Consider the following 12,680-nt stretch of genomic DNA (forward strand, 5'->3'; position numbering starts at 1 on the left):
CGAAAAAATTTTGTTAACGCTTAAGGAAGAATATATGTAGATCGTTTTGAAATAAAAGCAGGGAAATATGAATGCCTACTCAAATATAATCTATTAGAAAAACGAATTATTACAGTAGAGTGTCAAAAATATAGGAGTTTACCTTAAACCTTAAAAAGCTTTAAAAATAGTAATATAAGATCATGCAAGTTACTGCCACAAAATGATGTGTTTCATCTCAAACAAAAATTAGTAAAAATTATCCTTATTAGAATGCAATTAGAAGAAATCTACAAATAAGCAAGCAATTTTAGCTGATTGCTATAAAGAAGGGGAAAAATGTAAAAATAGCACAATTTTTACCAGATCAGCGATTTAGGGTCTTGGGAGCCTCTTGTTCTTTTCCATTCAGAGTGGGAATTTTATTAGGGCTTATGATAGAGGACAGACAAATATCAATGCCCATAACATTGATACTTATTAAATTTATTGTTAATTTGTCTACTTTTTAAATCCCCACATTTGTTTGTTATCGAAGATATAAACCCCTCATTACATCGAAATGAACAATTTAATTTCACTGATAAGTTTATTTACTTTTCTTTCATTAAATGCATTACACCTTGTCACTATAAATTTTAAAAATCTTCATCATGGCATTAGTACTTAAATTAACAGGGGTCATAGATATTTGAAATACTGAATTTTTATTTTTAATTTAATGCAAAGAATATTGAAATTATGTGATCATGTTAAAACTTAAAATTAGATTGAAACTCCATCATGAAAATCTGAAAGGCCTTTTTTGGTTTTCATACCCTCAAATAATTTATATTTCTAGCATTCCTAACTTTCTGTCACAAGCTTACCAGATAATGAAACATGTGTTGTGCACATGGAAATCATATCAATTATATTCAAAACAGTCAAACCTGCATCTAATGGTTCCCCTTTCAACAAGATTAAACTGATATTATATGAGAGGTGACTATTGAAAATAGGTTAAAAAAAGGTATTAAAAAATATATCAAAGCGGTACTAAAAAGCCTGAAAAGACTGTTTTTTCTTAAAAATTTACGAAATATGACTTGACTCTTTGGTATTGAAACTAATGCTTATCTTTAAAACTATGTATTTTATATTTGGAGTAAATGGAATGGGTCTGTGATTGGGTTGCCAGGTGGCAGATGACATTACTTACCCTACCATGCTGAAAAGTGAAGTTTCTGGTCTATTTTTGTATTTTTCAATTCAACCTTAACCTGGAACATTGACAAAACTTGTTATGGTATGATTGCCAATTAGAAAACTACAGGTCACCTTCAACAATGTGCAAAACCTATATTGCATAGCTATCTATAAAAGGCCTGGCAATGATTAGCAGCTTTATGTCACCAGGTGCTGCGTTCTTATTAAACATTTCTGACAAAACAGACCTTTAGTTTTTACAGATGAGAATTTATATGGTCACATAATACCCTTTTGTGTTTCTGAACTATCTTTTCTATAGAAGAACATACCTATTGCTTATATCATTTGTAGTAGCCACCAAATTACTGCTACCCCCAAATCTTCAGACACTACCGTAAAACATTTACTTTTTGTTCTAGTTTGTTCAAATTGAATGAAACGTGCAGCCATAAAAATAAATAAAATGACATTGGATCTGATGTAAACAAGATTTATATTGTGTAACACTTTTCCTTTTATAACAGGTTTATTTTTGGCATACAATTTACAGTTTCATAGACTGGCTAAGAAATTTCTTAGCATCTCACCTCAAGGGAGATAACTCTTAATCTATAAAGAATAGTAATACATATAATGTATAATGACACTATGTAGCTGTGGTAATAGCTTCTCTTTGCTACTGTTAATTACAAATTAATTATTGACCAGCTGAGCCAATCATTATCTTCATTAAAGGCTGTTAAACTGTGAAAATTCGTTACCATGGTAATTGCTGTTAAGATAATGGCCACTTTCATCAATGGTAATTATTTTTTGTAGAAACCATTGTATTGTTACAGCAATTATTTGATTTTTTTTCTCATGGACAAAGAAAATTATTTGACTGTATAAATATGACATCTGGATGTGGCAAAGAGGGCATATTTAAGGTGATATTTAGTGTAGACTTCAATAATGTTGGATATTCTACATAAAAATTGGAAGAAATTGGAAAAAGCCCCTTTCTAAAACTTTTCCTCAACTAACTGAAAGCATTTCTTAATGTGTTTATAATCAATTAAAAGATTTAGCTTATTGAAAGATAAAAATATATGTTAGAAAATAACGTTTTGAAAAATTCAACTTTGGAAAACTGAATTGTGTCATCCAGGATTTTTGTTGAGGGAGAAAGATTATAAATGAATATTTTTTTCTAGATATTTTAAGTCCCCTTGCTTCCTCTGGAATCTTTGACTGAACTTTGTCCCATATGATATGATCACAAAAATATGATTTCCTTAGAAAAGTCAAAAACAGAGTTTTAATACAGAAAATTAGTTTTAATGATGGGTAGTATAAATCATTCTAGTAGAAACATTATGAAATATAAGTATAAAAACTATACACATTGCATAAGATTACAAAAATCTCATTCCCTTGATGGAGGTATTAAAAAGTTTTACTTTGTTTTAATGATTTTCAAGAGATGTCTTGAATGGTCAATTATGTCTTTATGGAAAATTTGTCTATATCAAGATGTGAAATCTGTGCTTCATGACTTGTACCAATCCAATAAGTATGGATCGGAGATTAGTAAACGCTAGACGTCCCTTGAGGAACCAAATAATCACAATTTTGTGATCTTATTGTACACAGGAACAATCTAATTCACGGAGAGGTTACAGTGAAAATAACATTTCTGTCTAAATATTTTACTTATTTTCTTATTTCATTTGCATGTCAAAGAGATATTTGGCAGAATTTCATTGTAATAATGTGTCTAGAAAGGGACACACAATTACATGGGTAGAGTAATGAAATTTAAAAATATTGAGAAAGTTAATTGTCTTTCTCCTTACACCGATGTTGGTGTCAATTTTTTTTTCCTCAACGTCCACAATTTGTACTAATAGGTTTTTTGTTCAGTTTTTTATATTCCTTCATGGATAAGACCATTCTAATGAATATGTAATTGCTGATTTGTTCACATTGTAATGGTACCATGAGGTTTGAAAAGATGCGTAAATGATAACTACCATGAACGTCAGCTGCCCATTTTTATATTTTGCTAATAACTAAATTTGGCTCCATTAAAGGAGTATGGAAAGGTATTAAAAAACTTACCAAGATATCATATCATAATCATTTAAAACAATGTACATCTTTTGTAGTTGTTATCCTATGGTTTCTGGTACTTAAAAGGCACTTTATCAAGTTCACATGCAAATTCTTACAAGCACTACCGTAGAAGAAACAAAAGATTGTTCTTTTTTAAATTATAAAAATATTAACTCTTTTGAAAGTAACTGCATGCAGTTTTTGATTTAATTCTATCTATCAAAATGAATTGTCTCGTTATCTGACCTTTCATCACCCTCATTCTGTATTCTCTACTTTAAAGGCATAAAACACATAGAAAAACAAAAATATCAGACATTCTCATAGTTTTAACAATCTGTAAAGACTTAAAGATGCATGCAAGTCTTTTATTATCTATAAATCTTTTCTTATGAAATCGATAAGTTCATCACTAATTGTTTATGAAATATGGAATATTTCTCTCAACAGGTATAAATAAGATTGATAAAAGTCAAAAACTTCCAATGAATTGATAAAAAAGAAGGGCTGACTACTGGTTGGTCAAGTGAAATTATTAAATGGTGTGTTATCTGAGCTTCCAGATATAATTAATCATTTCATTAACGATTGTATGGTTTACACTGTACATTGCCATTCATACCCACATGGCTACTGTTCACCTGAAGACCCCACCCGAATACTGATGTAGAGACAGAACCTAATGTGAAACCACTGAAGCAGAACTGTAAAACTGTTTAAAATTGATTTTGTGTTCAATTGACTTTGAAATTGAGATAACAAGTTTGGAGGTTTTATTTGGGTCACATTCATATCACAGGTAAGACACATTTTTTGTTGATGAAAACATCAATCTTCTTCTTTCACAAACACCCCCCTCTTTTTTTGTCCTTCCTTTCCCTCAACTGTCACTATTTTAAGGTAAATACTACTTAATTAAGTCTTTGTTGTCTGTGTCATTTGGAGTGACTGACCAGTACCACTGACCACTGGATAATGCTTGAAGAAAAGATGATGCATTAAACCGCTTAACTCTGCAGGTCAGCCAAACTATTAAACCTGCTGGACACAAAGCAGAAGGTAAAAATCCTTTGTTTTCTACCTGTTGACCACAGGTTTGGCCAAAGGCAATGTTATCTTCTTTGCAAGTCTTTGTAAACTTTTAGCCTATTTAATGTGTCTTTGTCAATAAAAGTGACACCAATAATTATATATCATTGTTGAGGCACATGTGGTTTAAGTATTTTATGATTTTTGTCTGAAGTATTAATTAAATTCGGTATTAAATTTGTGGACTTTTTTTCTCAGAACACTTTAATTAAAAATATTTAAAACAATTTATAACCCTTTATAAAATTGTACAAAAGCTTATCTTGAACAAAATCAATATTTGTGCTTTATAAGGATTATATAAATGTAGAGATAAACAATTAGTGTGGCCTCCTATAGATAATTAACAGTTTTATGGAAAGGTTTTCACAAGCTTACTAGCAGACCAAGCAGAAAGATCAGCCACGATTATATTCCCATTAACACCGATAATATACAAAGATACAGGCTCCCAGGTAAATTTTCTTCTATTTTTCTAATTTATGTACTTTTGTAAAATTTTCTTCCACATTTAGATATATTAATAAGATTTCAGTTATTAAAGTAAAACATTTTGTTAGTTGACGATGTCTATTACAGGTAATGCCATATTTATTAGGTAATACATGTACATCCAGAATAGATTTTTTTTAAATATTTATCAACACTCTTTTAAAGTATCAATACTTTTTGATTTTTTTTAAAGACTAAATGTATAAATTAATTATTGAATCTGTTAAGCTAATTTCTATCATTTATTTTAGTCTAATTATTGAATTTATTTACCAAGGATAGTCTTGCAAATAGTCTTCAGATATATGTAAAACAATTGGTTTTAAAACTGCAGATTATTGAAATTTGTTCTGAATAAAATTGAGAATGGAAATGGGGAATGTTTAAGTAAAACCTGATACTTTTAATTTCCAAATAAAATAAAAATTGTCAATGAGACAAATATCTCCTAAAGATCAAATGATGAAGATGCTAAGTTAACATGTTTCAATTGCACTGACATTGCTAATGTCTGTATATAATACTTACTGTCTTTTTAACTAGATGTTTTTGTCTTGAATGAGAGTGACCTGGCTTTAATCAAACTATCATTTAACGCTTTTAAGAAGTAATGGTTCGCTCAAACATTGTTTTCAAGAAAGGGTTAGTAACTTTAGATTATCAAAGAGAGTTTTCACTTAATAACTAAGATTACTTGAGGTTGCAGTGGGATGAATGGGGAGGGGAGGGGTTTGTTCTGATTTTTGCAAGTGTAAAGATTTCAGGATTTTCAGAATGCCACATTTCTTCCTAGAGGGTGAAGTCAGATAGATTTAAATAAAATTGTATGAGCTGTTCGCATGAGAAACTTGCTTATAAGGGAAGCATACTTTGTACTGTAAATTAATTAAAAGAAATGTAACACTAGAGCTTTTAGAACTTTCAGAAAGTATTTACATTATAACCGTCAATCTGCTCGTTCTTCTATCTAAAGAAAGTTCTTAAAATTTATAAGTCAAGGAACAGTGGGAACCAATATGGGCCAATATCCTATGGTGTCATTGTTGAATGTAATTAATTTGCGTGATTTAATCAAAACATGGAAAAGCTACCTATTGTTATATGTCTCTTATCCAGTAAGAATATGGGAATGCTCAATGATATTTATCTATTTATACTATTATAGCATCAAATATTTGCCACTGAACAACAGTCAATCAATCAGTTAATCTTTTGTAAGCAGATGCTTGGTTTGCCCAAACATGTTTTAGTCTAGAAGCTTTAACAAGCTTTTAAATAAGCTTTAATCAATTACAACTATAAAAGGGGTAAATTAATTGTTATAAAATTAAAAAGTAAAACAGATTAAATGTGTATGTCTATCTCCTTTTAAAGACCAAAGGATCTGAAGTATTTACAGACAAATTCTACAACTAACATTTGTTTTTTGTCTTAATGTATGAAAATGGGATTTCATGATGAATTAGTTCAGTAAAATTAACTAGCTAGAATTTGCATCCATTGTTGGTAAATGAACTCCAAAGCTATTTTTTAATAACCCTCAGGTAGTAAGACTTACACCTCCATAATAGAGTTGCTATTGTTGTAGCTGACTAAGCTCCTAACAACAGTTTTTTTATGCCCCACCTACGATAGTAGAGGGCATTATGTTTTCTGGTCTGTGCCTCTGTTCGTCCATCCGCTTCAGGTTAAAGTTTTTGGTCAAGGTAGTTTTTGAAGAAGTTGAAGTCCAATCAACTTGAAACTTAGTACACTTGTTCCCCATGATATGATCTTTCTAATTTTAATGCCAAATTATAGTTTTGACCCCAATTTCATGGTCCACTGCACATAGAAAATGATAGTGCGAAGTTCAGGTTAAAGTTTTTGGTCAAGGTAGTTTTTGATGAAGTTAAAGTTACATCAACTTGAAACTTAGTACACATGTTCCCTATGATATGATCTTTCTAATTTTAATTCCAAATTAAAGTTTTGACCCCAATTTCACGGTCCACTGAACATAGAAAATGATAGTGCGAGTGGGGCATTCGTGTACTATGGACACGTTCTTGTTTCATCCATGAAATTATTCACATTGACAGAAATAGGAAAAGACACACGAAGTACAAAAACTCCCAACATCTATATCTAGGGAGGATATGCTTGCATTTAAGAACATTCGTTATTCTGTTGTGATCTGGTATTGTGTATTTTTGTGGTTGCAAAGTAGGGTTTTAATTTTGGTTTGTGTTGTTTCTGTGCTTGTTTATTCCCTACAAGCATTCTCATATAATTCTCACCCTCCTAACAATTTGTTTAAGGTAATTTTAATATACCAGACAAAACTGTCACTGAGATAACCCTCACAGTGACACTAGTCCTCTATTTACTGGAGTCTTGATTCTAGTCAGTTTCTAAAGCAGACTGCATTGTATCTGATAGATCAAATATATTTGTTCAGTGTATGTAGGTCTCTTGTGTTAAGGTAGATAGGGTGTCTTCCTCCATCTTTGATTTTGAATTACCAGAAAATAATCAGTCTATATCTTTGATAAACTGTGCAAATTTTGAGAGTAGACGGTAATTCATGTGTAAAAATTTTCATTTCAATATAGAAATTGACATGTTTTATCATATTTAAATGATTGCTTTTTACAAAAAAATAATACTTTTGTTTGATGTATTTTACAAAAAAAACAATACTTTTGTTTGATTAAATTTTTTCCAACTTTGCCACATAAGGGGATGCATCTCAAATGTAAGAGCAGATAATTCAGAAAAAAGTTACTTTTACAATAGAATGCGTTAGGAATTTACCTATTTTATTATGTAGTAAGAAAGCGAGTCCTCAGTCACCTCATTTTTTCTTTTTCTTATCTGAAAGCATATTATTAGAGCTATCATATTTTATCTCAAAATTCTAGTTTTTGTTTTTTTGCAGAAAATTGGGTTTTCCTTGCATGATGCCATAATCTATACAAAATCTGTCAATTTTTCAAAACCTGTAGCATGAAAATAAGCATTGTGACCCATTCTTTTTAATATTTTTTAAAAAGAAGCATGATATAAACTATATTTCTGCAAATTATTAAAAACTTCTACCTTAATGTGTCTTTTAATTGAGTTAAGTCATTTCAATTGATATTTTATAGTATGTCTTTCTATGTTGTGATGTTACACTATTGTTTCAGATAAGGGTGAAGGTTTGGCACCATTAAAACGTTTGCACCTGTCCTAAGTTAGGAAGTAGATGTTCAGTAGTTGTCGTTTGTTGATGTGGTTCATAAGTATTTCTTGTTTCTTGCTTTTTATAGATTAGACCGTAATGTTTTTCCCTTTTGAATGGTTTTACACTAGTAATTTTTGGGCCCTTTATAGCTTGCTGTTCGATATGAGCCAAGGCTCTGTTTTGAAGACTGTACCTTGACCTATAATGGTTCACTTTTATAGATTATATAAATGTGACTTTGATGGAGAGATGTCTCATTGGCACTCATACCACACCTTCTTATATCTATTTGAAATGTCATATTAGCACCAGGAAGGTAATAGTTTATAAAAATAATAATTAGGGTAACTTGCAAAATATTATTAAGAGTTGTTCTTTAAAATTGGAAAAAAACAACATTACTCTGTCTAGCTTCACTCTGTGCTCAGACTTTCAGAACATTTATTAGTCATAGAGTGGTACAGTTGATAGCTTTTTACAAATCTCAATCATTGAAGATTGCATTTGTCTAATGATTTTAATTGTTTCATGAATCTACCTCCATAGTTCATTAACTTTAGCAATCTCATCAGATCCACAAATTTTCATATCTTTGATTATCTAAGTATTTCCTTAATAACAACTGGTTGATTTCCATGTAAAAAAAACAAGTTGTGACCCACAATAGATCATTAACAAAGATGTGGTTTGTCCGCTGCATTGTAATACAAATGAATCGTGTAGTATTTTTAATTTGAAGTTAGATTGCTTGTTATTTCTAATAAATATTCCGTGGGTTAAGTCCAATCAATGTATTATAATTGATAGATTCCTAGATGCGGAATATTTTGTCGACAATTACCAAACCAATTAATTCTGCTTTTGCTGATTTTAGCCAGTGATGTAATGAATCATCAATCAAATTAATTAGATTTAGTCTCCATTAACAAGGGAAGACTAGATCCGCAAGTTTTATCCCAACCTATTGATTCTTACGTACCTAACTTCTAGGTTTGAGCATTGCCCCCATTGCAGATCTATGTATTAAAGTTGTAAGCCACAAAATTGCATCTTAAACATTTATTATATGAATCAATAGACTAAATGAGATCTGTGACTAGATTATATCTTGAAATCATCTAAATTAAGACTTGTGGTCATTGTTAGCAATGGTCAGTGTCCTCAATTGACCAATAGCTGAGTGGGGCTTAAGAAAGGAACTACAATCTTTTTTGTTAGCTGACAGGAAATAGTCAGTGTTGGTATGTTTTTGAGAGTAGGGGGAGATAATTCAATACCTACTTTTCCAGTAGAAAGACTTAGAGGTTACAGAGGAAAACATTTATAGGATCTGTGAATCAAAATATACTTGATAGGGAATATTATTAAGCAGATTATTTTTAGATGTAGCATCACATGATGAAAGAGTTGACTGGACTAAACAAATGGATTGGTGTAATTTGTTGATGTTTTGTGAATTGTGTTTTACTTGTTTATTATTGTTAATGTTGAGGGGGCTTGAGGACACTTTAAATGTTCATTTAGGTTAATTTGAAGCTTTAGCCTTAAGTAAAATATGGCACATCTCATAACCTTATTTTGCTTGTTTTCTATGAACCTAAAGCAAATAAAACATGTGTTTTATCAGATTTTCAATGCAATAATATACTGTTCTCATTTTAATTTGCCATCTTGCTTTATTTAGAATATATACAGTACTTTAAGATAGATAACTTTGAATTTGTAATAATTGCATTAGATGTATGTTTCCACATTATGTGGCTAAAACATTATATTTATGATAGATATGTGTACAGGTAAATTGGTGCAAATGAGTTCCGAATATTGGCACAATTGATACATTTGGAAAATAAAATTTGGCGCAAATGATACCCCCGAAAAACAGTAATTGGCACAAAAGGACTGCTGCCGATGACACAAGGTCCCACAATAAAGTGCACAGGTAAATTAAATAAAAACTTGATAAAAATCGTGTTTTCATGATCCTAGCTGAAAAATGTAATTATAAGTATTGAATATGTGCGCTTATTTTTAGAATGAAGCGCTTCCACACTTCATACAAAATGTACTTCGGTCAACGCTTTTATACCCCAATGAATTTACAAAAAGAAGCATTCAATTCTTAAATAAAAGTTACTGAAAAACCTGATTAACTTTCAATCTGTTGGTTTCATAACAGCTTTTCAAAAAAGATTCAAAATTTCGGAAGAAGGTCTTCAGTTGGCAGGTTCTTTCCAGGATTTTGAAAAAGGAAACCCAAACAAGACAAAATTTATAGGAAAACCAGTAAAAGTCTGTAAATGAATATCCAGAAATTGGGCACCTTAGGCACCCTCAGCACTCCCCCTTTTTTTTTCCTTAAGTCTGCCTCTGAAATAAAGTTATTTAATTCTCTAAATATTGTTGTTATCAGACATTAGAAGGTCAAACATTTAAATATCCTGTAGCAATAGGACATAACCCATAATGTTAAGTTCATAAGGTACTGGCTTGGAAATAAAGCAGGTCCAGTCCATGCAAGATTCAGCTTCTAAGTTCTTTAATTGAAATTTCACTTCTTTGTGAAACATGTTATTGTTTCTTCAAATCAGAAAACTATAAATAATGTATAGTTCTGTGGGTTTTCCTCTCTGGTGTAGTAAGCACTCATTTTCATTGATAAGGATGGTCACTAGTAATATAATTTTATGAGGTTTTCCAAATGTTTGAAATTGTATTGGACTAAGTCCAAAGTCTATAAGGTGACATTATTTTAATGATATTGATTTGTAATTTCCTGTACTTAGATAAAGGTAGTGATGTAAGCCTTATTTGATGATAATTTACAAGCCCTTCAAAACTTTAGGTGACAGTCATTAAGCATGATAACGGTCATGTGACCACTTAAACATTTGATTGTCTCCAGGGGTGGATGGGGCAAATAAAGGAGAATTTCTAATTTAGGTGTTAATTTTTTTGTCTATTGTTTAATTTGGATAAGTTATATCTCAAAATAAACTATTATTGTCATGTAAGTAAATCTTGATGGAACCTTAAGCAGATTTGCCATTTTGTACCCAAATATAATTGGGAGTGATCTATTAAAAAATGTATATAAAATAATTAAGCATTGATAACCGGATATTAGGTCATTTTAAGAGACATATTTAGGTTTCTATATAATTTGGATTAATTTTCTACAAATACATAAAGGCATATTTTTCAATATTGCAGTACTATGATTGCTGGTATGTGCTTATAAGCTGGAGATCTTTTTATCAGTCATTTAATTGATTACGATTTGTTTCTTGGTAAAAAAAAATAAAAAGTTGATCTTCATTTGTTTGGCGTTCTTCATTTTGCATCCACCATTTAAACTCCGAAATTAGGTATTTCAATGAAGTGTTTAAGTTAATTATTGCATCATGCTGCTTCATGCTGCACCCTGAAGATTTGGGGGGTTTCACATAGCAAACATGAAACTTGTTACATTTACAGAAACAAGGGAATGATAAAAAAAATATTTAAAAATGAAGGATGATTATTCAATTAATCTTCATGACTAGCCTGAGTGTATATTCCTGCAAAACATATGATATGATAAATTTTCTGTAAAAAAATATAATAACCCAATTAGAATGATTAATCAATGAAACCAGTGCTATAGGGGCATTACATATTAAATTATTGTGCAAAATATTAAAACACAGATGTTTAATTAACAGATGTTGTAGATGAGAATAAAATTACAATCCAATCTTGACAGGTAAAACTATTTCTTTGTAAATATTATATTTGTTGAAAGGTGAAAACAAAATTGTGAAAAAGCATGTTGATCTTGATCAAGGATACAATGCAAATTTTAATGCACTTACATGTGCAATGGGTTTGGAAAATTTATAATCATTTTAATTTATTTTCTGTATATTAGTTATTATGAAAAATGCTGTGATTAGAACTAATACCAATACTATTCTTGTTATAAAAGATGTCTGGTGTGAAACAAACATTGTTCAGTCATGGTCATGTAAGCAGGCTGTTTCAACTTAGCAATATTCATTTCTATACTTTGATTTTTAAAAGCTCAACGTAGAATCCGAATTTTCCTGACTTGTTTTATGAACATAATAGTTATTATAGATAGATATAAGAAGATTTGGTATGAGTGCCAATGAGACAACTCTTCATCCAAGTCACAATTTATAAAAGTAAACTTACTGGTCAAAGTACAGTCTTTAACACAGAGCCAAAATGGCTCACATCAAAAAGCAAACTATAAAGGGCCCCAAAAATTACTAGTGTTAAACCAATTCAAATTGTAAAACAAACGGTCTTATCTATATAAAAAATTCGTAAGGGTTCCACGGAACCCAGTGTCTCGCTTACTTTTGCTGTTAATGGCAGACTCAACAAAAATGAGGAAAAACATCAATAAAAATTTCCCTCTCGATACTGTCTTTTGATTGAAAGAAGCTTCCAAGTTTGGTAAAAAATCCAGGATAGTTTATGAATCTAATAAATGTTTTATAAACTTTAACTGCAGACTGTATGTAATGTTAACTGGAAGAAAAACTAAGTCCATTTATAAGTAAAATACGGAAAAAGTGAATTTTTTTTTTACAAATTTACTTCTGAATAATATCTT

At 30.4% G+C, this 12,680-nt stretch overlaps 1 protein-coding gene across 2 annotated transcripts in view; it reads left to right on the top strand.

Moving 5' to 3' along the window:
- The first annotated feature begins 4,720 nt into the window (after nucleotides 1-4,720).
- Nucleotides 4,721-12,680, top strand: part of LOC143079712 (zinc finger homeobox protein 3-like) — a 95,081-nt gene continuing 87,121 nt past the window's right edge. The window contains exon 1 of one of the 2 annotated variants that reach the window (XM_076255236.1): nucleotides 4,721-4,811. The gene's annotated coding sequence lies outside the window, so the exon portion shown is untranslated. The remainder of the gene's footprint in view (nucleotides 4,812-12,680) is intronic. The other variant, XM_076255238.1, reaches the window with a different exon arrangement.

The sequence above is a fragment of the Mytilus galloprovincialis genome, chromosome 6 (assembly GCF_965363235.1).
Source record: "Mytilus galloprovincialis chromosome 6, xbMytGall1.hap1.1, whole genome shotgun sequence".
NCBI lineage: Eukaryota > Metazoa > Mollusca > Bivalvia > Mytilida > Mytilidae > Mytilus > Mytilus galloprovincialis.